General features: G+C 47.3%; 1 long non-coding RNA gene and 1 pseudogene across 1 annotated transcript in view; one reads left to right on the top strand and one right to left on the bottom strand.

Annotated features, from left to right (window-relative positions):
- Nucleotides 1-16,593, top strand: part of LOC135378007 (uncharacterized) — a 28,342-nt gene that overhangs the window by 6,849 nt on the left and 4,900 nt on the right. The window lies entirely within an intron of this gene.
- LOC135378002 (tubulin alpha-1D chain-like) lies at nt 3,140-4,959 on the bottom strand (annotated as a pseudogene).

Raw genomic sequence — 16,593 nt, 5'->3', positions numbered from 1 at the left:
TCATGAATCATGAGTCAGACAACCAGAAACGACGACGAAGCTGCTACGAAGAGGCGGCTGTGAGTACTCGCGGTAGAACTAACAGTAAAGGCCAGTTCCCACATACAGCGCTTAAAATCTGGCGCTCTTTTTCCGGTTGCCGTTCTCACATACTACCGAGCACAGAGCGCTATCCTGCTGCAGTCACGGGATATCTAGTTGCGACGTGATGCACCGGTACCTCTGTGATTGTTTACTATCCGCGCCGGATATCCGTAGCATGAACGCAGATGACACCTTCGATGCTGTGATCGCGATACCGAACTATCCCAAGCAGCACAATGTACTGAAAGTCGAGTGCAATAGGGGTGGACGGTATGTGTCTTATCGATGTTCCTTAGTTCCACGAGTCTGTTCAAGGCCTTCCACCTACCCGTCCACCCCTATTGCACCCAACTTTCAGTACATTTTGCTGCTTGGGATAGTATAATCAAACAGCCATGAATTGGCACATGCACGGCGAGATGAAACTCGTGGCCATTTTCACGTCGCCGTCGTCGTCGCCTTCCCGCCTTGCTGCTTCGAGTGATTAGAAGCAAAACCAGCAAAACAAACCCCAGCTCCTGCGACGTCACGGCTGGAAGACGCTCACGATTGGTTAACACAGTCTCACCGCTCAATATAGCGCTAGAAAAGTTGACTGAGGCTCTACTTCGACAAGAGTGGTTTTATAGCGGTTCGCAGCAATGCGAGGAGGAAAATATAGCGCAATTTTCTAGCGCTATGTAGGGAAGCGCTATATGTGGGAACTGGCCTTAAAGGGACCATGAAACGATTTTTTTCTTCGTTTCGTTCGAAAGAAGACATTTTTCTGAGTCTAGAACCGAAATTTTACTTTCGTCGCGCGAGCGGATTTCTCGGGAGCGAATTTAAACGGAGCGGCGAAGGGAGGACAGCTGGCGCCGCGCCGTGACGAGCTGCCGAGCGGAGGCACATCGGGTAACTTGACGCGACCACGGCCGGCTCAGCAACACGTCATCGTGACGTGTTGCCGAGCCGAGGAATCCCGCCAGGAGCATGCGCCGTAGGATCCCGCGTATGCGTTCATCGGGAGTGGAAATCTCCATGACAGCAGCTTTCGCGCGATCGGCAGCTAGATTTCGGCAGTGGCGGCAGCCACAGCGCGAGCTCGCGGCATTACTTGCCATTGTGCAACACCGGTGACGTAACGGGGAACCGAAGAGCGGTCCGTACAGTTACACCATCGGCAGGGAAATATGAGCGGGAGAGGAGGAACGCGGAAGAGACATTTCCAGCGCGCGCTCCTCGCAGAGTGGAGCGATTTCGTCCGGAAAAATTTGTGACATATTAGTTTCTCTGCGGGAAGAACAGTTTCCATCGAAAAAAAGTATGGGGGTTCGGGAAATTTCATAGTCCCTTTAAGGCGAATTTCCTTCGAAGGGTGATAATGGCACCTTACAGATGGGATATGAATGCGCTGACGACTTTTTTTCTCGCTTATGAAAAAATGCACATGTAGACTTTCAAAGTGTTAAAGGGATTATGAAACGATTTTTTTCTTCGTTTCGTTCGAAAGAATACATTTTTCTGAGTCTAGAACCGAAATTTTACTTTCGTCGCGCGAGCGGATTTCTCGGGAGCGAATTTAAACGGAGCGGCGAAGGGAGGACAGCTCGCGCCACGCCGTGGCGAGCTGCCGAGCAGAGACACAACGGGTAACTTGACGCGACCACGGCCGGCTCAGCAACACGTCATCGTGACGTGTTGCCGAGCCGAGGAATCCCGCCAGGAGCATGCGCCGTAGGATCCCGCGTGTGCGTTCATCGGGAGTGGAAATCTCCATGACAGCAGCTTTCGCGCGATCGGCAGATTTCGGCAGTGGCGGCAGCCACAGCGCGAGCTCGCGGCATTACTTGCCATTGTGCAACACCGGTGACGTAACGGGGAACCGAAGAGCGGTCCGTACAGTTACACCATCGGCAGGGAAATATGCGCGGGAGAGGAGGAACGCGGAAGAGACATTTCCAGCGCGCGCTCCTCGCAGAGTTGAGCGATTTCGTCCGGAAAAATTTGTGGCATATTAGTTTCTCTGCGGGAAGAACAGTTTCCATCGAAAAAAAGTATGGGGTTCGGGAAATTTCATAGTCCCTTTAAGAGAGAGGGTGTTTTCCACAAAGGCACGTTTATTTTACTTCCTAGAAGACCTCAACTAACGAATGAGCTGCAGCGGAGTATGGTGAGGGGAAAAAATCTTTTTTTCTCGTTTAAGGAAAAATAAACCTGTAGATTTTCAATATATTACAGGAGAAGACTTGTTCTACAAATGGCACGATTTGTTTCACTTCCTAGACGACCTCAGGTATGTGAAAATATCTGAAAAGTCATTTTTTACGAACGCTCGATATTCTCGATTGCTTAATTAAGCAATGAGCACAAGTCAGCTTCAAATTTTTATGTGAAGCGAATCTCCACAGTAGTTTGTGAGCATAAATAATCTCGGGCTCCTGAAAAAATGGCAACTTGTCAAAAATTTATCGTAAACTTGGCCCAAAACGCTCATACGTTCTTGAGCTCTTATGACGACACCAGATTTATTCTCGTTCCATATGCTCTTTGGGAAGCTAGATGGACCCTTCCCCTCTAGCACCAGACAAAGAAAGGGCAGAAATGTCGTCTGTATGTGTCAGAAGGACGCGCGGAACGGACAACACTTTTTCATGTTTGGGCCAAGTTCGAGGCGCCCCCAATGCTCAAGAAAGCAAAATCTCGAGAAAAGAAGTTTATATCCTACACACACACACCCATATGGGAATGCATAGAATTTTTTTCAGCGAAATCGAAGAGGGTCGAGCTACACCTCTGGCTGGTTTCGGCTGGAATGGCCCAGCTGCGAACTGCGATAGGAATTTGCCCGGTGAAACGCTCCACGGGCATGCCCTTGTGGGGTAATTGCTACAAACGCCACGGTGGGTCGCTGCCTGGGTTATGCCCTGCGCCCCTTCGAAATGAATGGACCCGTCCGCTCCGGCCGCCGCTAGGGTGGCGCGGCGCAGAGAAAAACGCCGCTCGCGTGTTCCGTAGACTGTTGGCGCAAGCTGTACAATATGGATAGAAATCTGCTCGGCTGAATATCAAGTCCTAAAGTAGCAAAATAATTTATTACAAAATGTTAACAAATGAAACGGAGACAAGTTAAATTAATATTCTACGCCACTTTCTTCGTCGCCTTCGTCTTCTTTGGCAACCTCTTCGTAATCTTTCTCTAGTGCCGCCAAATCTTCACGTGCTTCGGTGAACTCTCCTTCTTCCATCCCCTCTCCTACGTACCAATGGACGAAGGCACGCTTGGCGAACATCAGGTCAAATTTCCAGTTGACTTGAGCCCAAGCTTGTGCAATGGCAGTTGTGTTTGCCAAAAGAGTGACCGCACGATGTACCTTGGCCATGTCTCCTCCGGGGATTACTGTGGGCTGCTGGTAATTGATGCCAACCTGGAAAATGAGTTGGGGATGTGTCAAGGGAGATGTATTAGCTACGAAGCGTGGCTTAACCTTGAATCCTGTGGGGCACCAGTCGACGAAACGAATAGTGCGTTGGAGCTTAATGGATGCAATGGTTGCATTCACGTCTTTTGGCACTACATCACCTCGGTAAAGAAGGCAGCAGGCCATGTATTTTCCATTTCGAGGATCGCATTTAACCATTTGGCTTGCAGGCTCAAAGCATGCCTTCGTGAGTTCTGCCACTGTGAATTGCTCGTGGTAAGCCTTTTCAGCAGACACCACAGGAGCATAGGTGACCAGTGGAAAGTGAATCCTGGAGAAAAGTTACAATACAAAGCAAAGGAACGTTAAATGAGAATATCTTACATCAAAAGTTACGTACCTGGGATAAGGAACCAAATTTGTCTGGAATTCGTTGAGGTCCACGTTCAGGGCGCCGTTAAAGCGTAACGAAGCTGTAACAGAAGACTTCACCTGAGCCACGAGACGATTCAGGTGCGTGTAGGATGGCGTTCGATATCAAGTTTCCGTTCGCATATTCCGAAGGAAGCTTCATTATCCATGAGGAAATCGACGTCAGTGTTCTCAAGCATGGCATGCGTGGTCAAGACAGCGTTGTAAGGTTCGACGACCGCAGTGGAAACCTGAAGAGTGCAATGACATTAGAAGCGTTCTTCGGATCTCTTGCAAGATATACCCTGGGAGAAGGGTAAATGCTGAAAAGAAGCTTCGATTTCTTGCCGTAGTCCACGGAAAGGCGATCAGCCAACAAAGAGGTGAAGCCTGAACCAGTGCCACCGCCAAGGCTGTGTGTGATGAGGAAGCCCTGAAGGGACATGCACTTGTCCGCCTCTTTCCGGATGCGGTCCATTACGATTTCGATGAATTCCTTGCCCACAGTGTAATGGCCCCGGGCGTAATTGTTTGCAGCATCTTCCTTGCCTGAAAGAGGGAAAGATCATAATACGGGTAGTGAAAGAGACGCTCGTACCGGTTATGAGTTGTTCTGGGTGGTACAGCTTCCTACAAGCCCCACTGCGGATTTCATCTATGACAGTCGGCTCCAAGTCCACAAACACTGAGCGGGGCTTGTAGTGCCCATAGCTAGCCTCGGAGAAAAACGTGATAAATTTATCGTCGGTCATCGTCTTGTCGCTGGCCATTGTGCCATCTTGCTGAATACCGTGCTCAAGACAGTACAGCTCCCAGCAGGCATTGCCCATCTGGACACCGGCCTGCCCGATGTGGATACTGAGACACTCTGGCTGTAAAAGAGAACGTATACTTCATAATACGCGTCCGTTTGCCACGGGTAGGGCTTTGTGGACGCATATGGCAGGGTGTAAGGCAACATACCATGCTGACAGCGAAGTCTGGAGCAACAGGTTTCCGATCACTCGTATTATGTAATGTATGAATAGAGCATCATGGGAAGTCCAGGTGCTGAAATCGACCAATTGGAGGCGAAGGAGCACCCTTATCAGGAGGGCTGATTAAACAGGAATCCAAGCAGCACAATGTACCGAAAGTTTAAGCGGGGGGTGGCTAGCAGGTGTCTTATCAGTGTGATGCGCTCTTTCGCAGACTTTCCCGGGCAGAAAACAACCTCTATTTTCAAGTGGAAAATAAACACAAGACTGAAATTGTATTAACTGATTATACAAATAAGGTCGGATAAACACGAATAATTGACGAATAAATATGCATGGGGTGTCCGAGACGGAAGAGCATAGAGTTCTGGATGTAACTCCAGGGAACTCCGGGAACTCCAGGGGCGTCGGAAGTTCCGAGTGACGAGGCAGAGCTCAAAGCCCCCTTGCTCCCACGTTCCGACACCTCTGAGTAACTTGCTTTTATCTAGTAACAGTTTCAAAATAAGAATATTTAATGCAACCATTGCGATAATTTATGTGTGTAATACGCCTGTAATGCTTGTTTATCTGAATTATCGTAGAATGATAAGACACGTATTTGTTGATGTCAAGTTTGGTATTCCCCCCAACAGGTTGTGCAATCCGTCCATATTATGCGTATTCTGTGTTTAAAATGCAGGCATCACTGTTTCCAAGACTTACCTTAATCAATCAATACGGGGCCTACATAAAGAGCTCGATATGAGGTCTGAAAATGTACCAGACTTTACAGTCGAAGGATGTTAAAGGAGCAGCGAAAGTCCATCCATACATTTTTCGTTTCTGATTCGCGCCTCCAGGTCGTGCTGCCGCTGACAAGGCCGATGTTTCGGCGTGTTTTTGTAAATTAAATTACGCGGTGATAACACAACGTTCAGCGAAAATATTTCGCATTCATTAATTCATTAATTTAAGTAGCGTTCCGAGCAATCCGAAATGGTATTTCACTGCCCATCTAAGGTACTGCTTTCTGTAGATTAACAGATAGAGGATAGTGAGTTTTAGTACATCGGAAGGTATTCACGATAACAGTTCCGAAAACGTGATAAGTCAATCGCCCTGTTTCTTTGAAGTGGGTGACGTCACATTGCTACCCAAGCAGCACAATGTACTGAAATTCGAGTGCGATAGGGGTGGACGATACGTGTTTTATCAATATTCTTTGGTTTCAGGAGTCTGTTCAAGGCCTTCCACCTAACCGTCCACCCCTATTGCACTCGACTTTCAGTACATTTGTGCTGCTTGGGTAATAGCTCGACCTCGATAACGCTGACACACAACAGAACATGTGTGGAAAGAAGTAATAATGTTGTTGCAAGTGGCACTTGTCCTGCATTTGTGTATGTCTGGTTAGGTTTTTGTATCGGGTGATCGGTCGGCGACTGCCATTCCTTCGGCATCTGTGCTCGCAAGAGTTGCTCTGTGGATGGCACGTAATATGTCCTGTGAGGATGCAGCTCCATGTCGCTGCTGAGCTGTAATGCTGTTCGTGACTGGTGCAGCACTCACCAACCTGGCCGTCACTGTGGAGTCTTGAAAAATGTAGGCACGTTCTTCTTTATGGACCAGCGACATGACCGAGTGGATTCGTTCGATCGTTGGTGGTTATAATCGAAGGTCTTGCTATGTAGGCTCTATGTAGGTCCTTACCGGATCCTCCGCCGAACCTCAGACGTGAACCACGTAGTCAAACCATTTGACCCTCCAACCGACCGTCGTCGCAGAGGCACCGAGTAACTTCATGTCACCTGCATCGCATCAAATCGTTCATATCTTCATAGATCCATTGCCTCACGTCACCAAGTTGAGAAACTCAGTGTCCATTGTCAGCTTCGCTGTCTCTCGCTCGTTTCATATTCTAATTCTTTCGCTCGTTCATACCTCTGCTTCACATCACGCCTTTTTATTAATGAAAAATATCAACTTTTAATTAATACAAATAGCTGAACCCGAATTACGTCGTAGGGAAAATGAAATAAACATATGATAATTAGAATTAGTTACAGGGCATCACGAAAGATATCTTAAAGGAACTTGTGGAAGGGCTCGAAAAAATGTGTCAGGAGGAGTAGAAATTAGGATTACAAGCCATAGGATACATATTCGCACAAAGAGTACGAGTGCACCGCGCAATCCTAGTGCACAAGAGAGCTTTCAGTGTCGCGGGTCAGAAAAGCGCCTTACCTCGGGCTTCCCTGCCTCCATTCCTATCAGCGACGTCATCTCATCTGCACAACAGTAAGGCGCGCGCATTCTTTTGTTCTTTCTTCTTGCGGTTGTAGTTGCGTGTACAAGTTACAAGTAAGTAAACTCGTATAAGTAAACTCGTTACAAGTAACTCGTTACTGTAACTAAGTTCTTTTTTTCGGTAACTTGTAACTTAACTCGGTACTTTTGCGCCGTGGTAGCTTTCAGGAGAACTCGTTCCTTTTTCGGGTAACTTTGCCAAAGTAAGTTAAGTTTAGTTCCAAGTTACGTTTAACTCGCTTTTCACTCACGTCCACATATTTTCTTGCTTTCTCTCGGTTCCTTCATGGCATTCTTTGCCATAAAACGTGATATTCAATCAATGACTGTATTTTATTCAGGAAGTAAGGACCGGTGCCATAGAAATGAAGCTGAACCACTGTGCGCACACAGGGAGTAAGATGCAAAGCGTTCGAATAGGCCTGTACCAGAGAAACGTCATCATGACATTGGTAGACAAACTAAAACCGAAACAAACCGGGAGGAGAGGTCTGGGTTCCACGACGGGCACTTGTTCGCTGCCTCCCATTGAAAGAACAGCAGGACCGAGGGTCGCGTCCCCTTAAGGGACCATATTCGTAATCCCCTCAAGAACGTGGCTTTCGGGCGCGACCTTGTTCCCCTAGCTTCGAGCGTAATTCAGTTCCTACCAAATTTGTGGCGCTGTCGAACACTATGGCGTCATTTGTTTAAACAGGGAGAGGTCTATTGTTGGACATAAAAGAAAACAATCTAAGCGTGTTGCACTCCTCCGCAGGCAACTCAAGGTCTAACTCAACTGCTCACGCGCGTTGCACCTGCGTAATGCTATTTTGTGTCCGAAGTAACTTGGAAATAGCTCGTTCTTTTTTTTTTAAGTAACTCAGTAACTGCGAGTTACAATTCAGGCTGAAGAACTTCGTTATTAACTTAGTTACATTTTTCACACGATAACTTAACTTGTAACGAGTTCTTTTTGCCGGGTAACTTCTCAATCTATGATTGAAACACTCCTCACAAAATTCCGTTGCAGGGTTCGCCCCTTGTTCGTGCACGTGCGCGGCCGTCTCCTAGTTGCCCGCATTGTACGTGCGATGAGACAATGGACCACTTCTCTCTCCGCTGCCCTTTTTATGCATCCATCCGCAGACAATTTTAATCAATCCCTTCCAAACCTTTTCCGTTCCCTCGTCGATATCTACTATTTTGTCTTTTGGTCACACCGTAGACTAAACCGCTCCATCAGCTGTCTTCCATGCAATTGTATCACTCATCTCATCATGTCACCGTTTTTAATCTTTAATCCTCATCCCGCATCCTCATCCAAAGCAAAAGGCAAAGGCAATATATTGCCTTTGGTTGTATGTCACACCAAGAAGTAGAAGACGAAAATGAACTGAACGAACTCTTCTGCGAATACTTTGCGGCTTTCTTGTAGAACCCTAGTGGAACTGATCCCCTTTCCCCTTTTCCTTTTTTTTCCTGCAAATAAATCCCCCCTCCCCTAGTGGAACCGTGTGCTGCTAACCTCACTTGTGACTTTGTCTGACTTGTGCGGTAAGGGAGATTCGCCAGGGTACACCGCGGCTAAGAGATGTCCTCTCCGTAGTGGGACCGACCACTACTGATCGGCGTCCACTAACATCCTCTCGTTCCCCATGGATCATTTCCTGGAAAATGGGATTTCCTCTGTTCCAACTGTCCTTATACTCACTACAGGCTTTCTAATCTGGTATTAGAACCCTGGGTTCATTATTTGATGCTTGGAGGGCATTACGGCTGACTTCAGAGACATTTCTGAGGTGTGACAATATGGCAAAGATGGAATTATCTGCAGATCCCGCAATATGAATGCTGTGCGAACTCTTCTACCGGCGTCTACCTTGGGTAAGGACAGTGGACATTCCCTCCACGCTGACGAACTCCTCAACTTATTCTCCCAAGGTTGGTGCCCTGGAAGTTTACCGCTGCAGCCGAGTAGACAACTATTGTCTCTGCAGTCACTCCTGCCAACCTACGTGATTTTTCCATGGGTCCAGCCTCCACTTGATGTAGTTGTAGTCGGCGGATCTTCAGTCCTCCCGTCAGCACGGCATGCCTTGACGTCTTGACGTCACCATTGGAAATATTCCTGCCTTGTTCAGAGCAGCAGTCCTCGACAACAACATTCTGTCGCTCATCATAGGTGAAGATTGGTTCGAAACAGCCAAAGCTAGTTTGATTTTCGAGCCACCTAAACCAATATACCTGCAACACGCCCCTTCCGGCGCCACTGTCCAACCAGAAGATCGTACCTCGCTAGGCCAAAGGCTGTCATTTTTAAAATTTCTCACTTTGCCTGCACTGTTGATGTCCCCAAGTTCAAAGTCCTAATCTGAAGACTCGTTTCCACTCACTGCGACCACTTTCCTGTGTCACAACGAATTCGATTGCTGCGAGAAATAATAATTTCCTCTGAGATACACGTGTTTGCCTAAAGAGATAGTGGCGGACAAGAAATACCCTCAATTAGTTTTTCCGCAGCAATTACTGTCGCCACTGCAGGTGTCCCTTGCAAATATGTTTCCACTTTAACCCTCACTGACTCCAGCAACGGTGCGAATTGTCAGATTTCAGCTGGATGTGAAGAATGTCAGCTTGACCACCCTCCGGTCCACATTGGAAGATCACCTATACAAAGCTGTTCAGATCACGTAAGTAGTGGTAACTGGTGCATCTGTCGCGAAAAAAACGGGCCGGTGTTGGCCTCTTCTTTCCCCAACTAGATTACCAGTTACCTTTGCGCCTTCAAGATATTACACCCCCATATGAAAAGTAAATTTCTCGCAATTATTCTGGTTCTTAGGAAAGTGCCTTACACATTTGGGAAGGTCCTGATTTTGTCGGACTCTCTGTTCTTTCAACATTGACATCGACCTCCAGCACGTTGCTCACTGTCTTGCTATCCTTGTTCCTCCGCATATAACTGATATTGTCATTACGTGTATCCCTGGTCATCGTGGACCTAACGAAACAGCTGATTACTTGGCAAACATGTCTCTTTCAGTCTTTCTTCTTCTTCTTCGTCCAATCCAAAAGGTGGCCGTGAGCAACTAAGGGACATTGGCCAGGATAATTGAGCGAGATAACATCTGTGTTGCAGTGATGAGGTTGGGGTAAACACCACTTAGATAGAGAAAGCCTGCGCGCTCGTCGACTTGACGTAACAATTAAGAGTCAGCCAATCAGGATCATGTTTTCAACGGCCATAGCCAATCACGAACGTGCTTTCAGCGGTCGTGGCCACGGAGAAGAACCACCGTCGTCTGCGAATTATGATTGAAACGTCCCCGCGTACTAGGGTAAGGTGGGGCAAGATGAGACACGGGGCAAGACGAGACATTTCTTGCTCGACGTCGCCTGTCTCAGAGACGCGTTGCTCCATGCGCTTGAAACTTTACTCATATGTGGCTCTGCATGTCCGCTTTATTGCACGACAGAATTATCCGGATTGATGTTTGCGTTGAAGAGAAAAAAAAATCGGTTACTTCTACCTGGAATGTAAAAACCCGCAAAAAAGGCGCGATTTTCTGTAGCCCTTTGTCTTGTCAGCTGTTCAGCAGCGTGTCGCAGGCTTATTCCGTCAATGTAAGTACACATACCGTAATATTTCTTTATTCATTCATCTAGATATATGCAAAACATGGGCACTCTTGGTTATCCGTGTTTAACTGAAAAATTAATGATCCGATGATCGGGACAAGACGCGACAACTTAATGTAATTTAAATTTAATGTGATTTAGAAACTGATAAGTCAACTATCAGGTGGCTTTATTCCTGTTCCTCAGAGATTCCTTTTTTTGCATATTGCCTAGGATTTTCCAGCAAATTTTCCTGTTTCCGCACTGAAACGCGAGCGACCAGCGACACATCAGACCGGCGGTGCCTTGTTTGCAAAGGACGGTGGAAGATAATAGCACCTGGTTCTGTGTGGGTTTATTGCACATCAAGTGGGCGGTGAGCTCTAGGTGGCTGTGTAGGTGCTTGGATCGCAAAAACTAATTTTTATCGTTCATTACCACGGCGTGTCCCATCTTGCCCCAAGGGCTGGGGCAAGATGAGACAATCTGCATTTTTGAAATTCTTGTTCTCTGTTTATTTTAGAACCGGCTACGTCCGTTCTGATTTACAGATCAGAAGCTCTAGACCTCTGAGAATGTGCCTATGGCTTTTTTTTTTGAAAAACACGAAAAAAATCAATTCCATATTCAATAGCAAATTTCTGTCTCGTCTTGCCCCACCTTCCCCTAAATGGGAAAACTTGGAAATAAAGCTCAAAACGGTCTCAATCTTTCTCAAACTGATTTTCTGGAAGCGTCTTGCACTTTTTGTCTAAATATTTAGGTCTGCAGGTTCCCGGTGAGCTGCAATCATTTGCGGGTTCTTGAATTCACAGAACGGTGAATCGCAGTAGCAGACGAATTCTGACTCTTAACTGAAAGAGGGAGAGGAGGCAATGCGCAGGCTTTATCTAGGTGGTGTTGGTTGGGCGCAGGTGATAGCTGACGTGTATATGACGTATGACGAACATGCGTGGATAAGTGAGTATGTGTGCATGTAGGAATGTGCGTACGTGAAAATGTATAACAGAAGCGAGAAAGTGCCTAGAAGCGGTTCGAGAGCAGGATGTAAGACACGAGACCTGCTACAACCGATCTATTACAGAGCACGGATGGAATACTGCGAGAGACAGCAGTGACGCTAACGAAAGGAGGGCTCCCAATAAACGCAAAGGGGTGCAGATATACCTCTTGCGGAGTTGGTCAGAATGAGGGTAAAGGAGCAAAAAGTGTTCAGCTGTTTCATCCTGGCCACAATGTCCTTTTGTTTTGCTCTCTCTTCCTTTTTCATATATACTCCTTTATATATTCCCGACAACTCTAGTATACTAATTGCCTTGGCCAACCTCCCTTTGTGGATCACGGCCAGTATCTGCGAGGAAGTAGTGCGTAGTTGGTACGAATGAGGAGCTTGGACGAAGTGGCTCACTGCCATCTTTTGATTGGTAGAAGAAGCAGAAGAAGGAGCGCGTTGGAGCTGCCTTGTTCTTCCCTCAGCTTGGTTTCCAGTTTCCGGTTCGGCTCCCAGACTTTACCCTTCCCTTTGACAGGAGGGTTCTCCCGCCTTTGAAAGGATTCTCTTACTCTCGGACTCTCTATCCGTCATTTCAGTTTTGGCGTTACGCTCGGGTCTGCTGCCGTCCTCGGAGACATTAGTGAGTTTTAGTATACCGTTGATAAGGTTATCGTGCCTATCGGAACAAATCGCAGTTGTGCGTGACTCAGAATCCTATCCACTGCTTGGTTCCGGTTGATACGGTTCGACGCAAGTCACGTTATCAACGGTCCGCTAAAACTCTCTATTGTCGTCTATTTTGGTGCATCTTGCCCCGCACCACATTTGCGATATCATCATCGTGGATTCCTGGCCACCGTGGACCCACTTTTAAACGAAACCGCTGACACCCTCGCTAAAATGTCCCTCTCTGGGGAGATATTTCCTCTCCTCGCAGTTCTTGGGCGTACTTCTGTTGCCAGGAATAGACGACTAACAAGCCTGTCTCGAGCTATCCTTCTACCGCCATCCTATGAACACCTTTCCTTTCCATGGAACCCTAACCTCTGCAGCTCCAGGCAGACAGAAGTCTGGTTGACGCGAGCTTGATGCCTGGCGCTAACCTTAAATTTTTACCTTCGCCGTGCTGGACCGCGGGACGCTCATTTTGGCAAACTCCGCCAGAAGTGTATTTACACCCCTTTGCGTTTATTGGGAGCCCCACTTTCGTTAGCGTCACTGCTGATTCTCGGAACATCCCATACTGCTCTCAGTAATAGATTTGTTGTAGCAGGTCTCGTGTCTTACATCGTGCTCTCGAACCGTTTCTAGGCACTTTCTCGCTCCTCTCGTACATTTTCACGTACGCACATTCCTACATACATACATACTCACTCATCCAGGCATAGTCGTCATATGTCATGTATATGTCAGTTATCACCTGCGCCTAACCCGGCCTTACATCTCATCACTGCCACACCGATGTTATTTCGCCCTTAGTGGCTTAGCGGCCAATCTCCCTTAGTGGCTCGCGGCCATCTTTTGCTTGGATGAAGACGAAGAAGAAGAATGTGGTCAGAGTGAACAAGCTCTTACCTTCGGACTGGACCGACATCTCTATTGGCGCATGCAAGATTAAACATGTTTTTGTTTGAGTTCAGTGTCTGTATGCTCTGCCACGCGAGCTGGTGCGTGGCTCAGTGGTTAACGTGCTGGCCATGTCACGTCGAGACTGGGAGGTACCCGGGTTCGAACCCCGGTGCCGGCTGTGCTGTCTGGGGTTTTTCCTGGGTTTTCCTCAGCCACTTTCAGACATACGTCGGCACAGTTCCCCTAGAAGTCGACGCACATTGTGTCGTGACGTTGGCCACCTCTGTGAGGCCGACAACGGCGAACTCTTTCACCACCGCCGTATACTCTGCGCTGGTCGGGGACTGAAATCTGGTTGAATTTGGGAAAGGTTCCCACAACAGTTATTTCTGCACATAATAAAATCGCTAACACAGTGCTAAAAACAAATAAGGACGACACCGGACGGAAGCACTCCACTTTCAACAAAAGTGCAGTGCGTCCGTCCGGTGTCATCCTTATTTGTTTTAGCACTGTTTTAGCGATTTTATTATGTGTGACCAACAGGCCCAAATTGCTACTTTATTTCTGCACATCCTGCAAAGCGTACGTACCTTGGGATAGACGAACTTCGCAGAAAGGCGTGCTGTACGGGGTGTCTTTTTTAGCTATAGCTTCGCCAGATTAAAAAAAAAAAGCTATGAGAGCAGCATTGATGTCGTTTTTGCAGTTGAGTTATACGGTCAGGCGGGCATCCTCTCGAAGGGATTATGTAACTACTAGATGACTGATTACCTAAAATCCATTAATTAACTGTTTAATTAGGGCGTTCGGGCGAAAGTGAGATAGCAGAATGGGAGACAACACTCTTTGAAATCCATTCTTTGTTTTTATTATTAATCCTGAAACGAACACCTATGTTAAAACATCCGTCGCCGAATTTTTGCTATGCAAATGAGCCGAAACCGAAACCGCGCGCCTCAGGAGTGCATGACCTTCGCCTTGACCTCAGGGGTGCGGATGAGCCTCGTATGCCAGAATTCCCAATAGCTTGCAGTGAAGTTTTTGAGTCAGTGAACACTGCCCATTCCCGCCGGGTTAAACCAATGATGTGCTGCAGAAAGAAAAGACTGGCATAGAGCTCCTCAGCTTTTGATGAGGTTGGATGCGAAAGGCGTCGTCCTAGCACTACGCCTTCGGGTGGCATTACGAATGCCGAGGCAGACTTGCCATTTCTGGATGCGCTATCTGTGTATCCTGCTGCAGACGTGGAAAACTTGTCGTCTACCAGAGCATAAAAATTGGCTCGAAGGACTTGAGGGGGATGAAAGATGAAAGTCACTGAAAAGGTTAGCCAACTGTAGGATTCGAACCCACATCTTCTGGATTGCCGGTCCAGGGCTCTACCAATTGAGCTAAGCTAACACGCCTTCTCAGCGACTTCCAGGGTGCGTCATCTGAAGGGACAAACCAGCCACTCTCTCTCACTCATCCTCCTTTCACTCTTGCATTTTTTCTCACTTATACACACATTCATACGACGGGATCGACGCAGGCGGCAACTGTTGAACATGAAAGAACTGATGTTCTGAGGCTGGAACAACATAGAAGGGACAAATACATACAAAGCCTCAATTTGCCTAAGAAATTAACGATGAAAGATGAAAGTCACTGAAAAGGCTAGCCAGCTGTAGGACTCGAACCCACATCTTCTGGATTGCCGTTCTTTCATGCAGTTCTTTCAGTTGCAGTTCAGTGCAGTTCTTTCATGTTCAACAGTTGCCGCCTGCGTCGATCCCGTCGTATGAATGTGTGTATGAGTGAGAAAAAATGTAAGAGTGAAAGGAGAATGAGTGAGAGAGAGTGGCTAGGTTGTCCCTTCAGATGACGCACCCTGGAAGTGGCTGAGAAGGCGTGTTAGCTTACCTCAATTGGTAGAGCCCTGGACCGGCAATCCAGAAGATGTGGGTTCGAGTTCTACAGCTGGCTAACCTTTTCAGTGACTTTCATCTTTCATCGTTAATTTCTTAGGCAAATTGAGGCTTTGTATGTATTTGTCCCTTCTATGTTGTTCCAGCCTCAGAACATCAGTTCTTTCATGTTGAGGGGGAACCTGATCTCTTCATTCCAGCACATCTATCAAAGTGTCGCAACCCCTTTAGCTTTGCGTTCCGCATGATAACTATATGAGCTTTGTAAGAAATCATTTGGAAGATGCAGATGAGAGTCATAATATGCAGGTCTTTCCCTTCACTTGCCTCATTTGTTTACACCCTGAAGATAAGAAAGGGTAATTTCCCGTTTACAAGTTTTTGCTTTTTTTTTGGGGGGGGGGGGGGGAGGGTGGATATGTTTACCCGAAAAAGATGAGAAAAAGGAAAGGTTAGCAAGGCAAAGGAATCGGGCCCAAGTTTTGGGCTTTGGTCCTATGGTGGTGGTAGTGCTGAAAGGGCTCGCCGCTGTCGGCCTCACGGAAGTGGGCAACGTCACGACTGACGGTTAGTCTGGGGGAATATGCGTCCTGGGCCGACTTCTAAGGGAACTGTGCCGACATATGTCTGAAAGCGTCTGAAGAAAACCCAGGAAAAACCCCAGATAGCACGAAACCCGGGTACCTCCCAGTCTCGACGTGCCATGGCCAGCACGCTAACCACTGAGCCACGCGAGCTGGTGTTTGGTCCTATGGTCCTTGTCCCTAGTCAAACGGAGAGTTACTTGCTCTTCCAATGAACACTGAAAATGGATTGTAATTTGTCATAGTTTCGGCTTTTATGACACAATTCCAAACACGAAAGTGCTGTAAGCAATGGTGTAGCCTGAAAGAATATTTCGGGAGGGAGTTCGATGGGGACTTTACATGGGGGAGGAGGATTTCACACTCGTTTCCCTCTTCCAAATGCACTACCAAAGTTACCCACTGGTTACGCCACTGGTTGCAAGATGGTTCTTAAGGTTACTCGACGTAAATAAAACTTGCTACATTTATTTGTCCATTTACCACAATGTGGTTAGTAGTGCTCGTGCAATGTCGTCGACTTTTATTTCGCCGCCGCCGGCCACGCTGCCATCAGCGCACAGGTTCTGTCGTTCTATCCCTACACTCTTAAAACAAAGCTTCACCACATAGCACGCTGAAGGCCAACCATTGTACAGAGTGGTACCTCTATCATTCTTGATTTGTGGAAAGCGCAGGGCGTACGCCTTTTTGTGACAATTAACATTTCTGCATAAGTGTCACAAAAAGGCGTACGCCTCCCATTTTCAACAAATCAGGGGAGACGAACGATGT

The sequence above is a fragment of the Ornithodoros turicata genome, chromosome 1 (assembly GCF_037126465.1).
Source record: "Ornithodoros turicata isolate Travis chromosome 1, ASM3712646v1, whole genome shotgun sequence".
Taxonomy (NCBI): domain Eukaryota; kingdom Metazoa; phylum Arthropoda; class Arachnida; order Ixodida; family Argasidae; genus Ornithodoros; species Ornithodoros turicata.
Note: the sequence above shows the minus strand (reverse complement) of the source record. Positions and strands in the feature narration are given on the sequence as shown.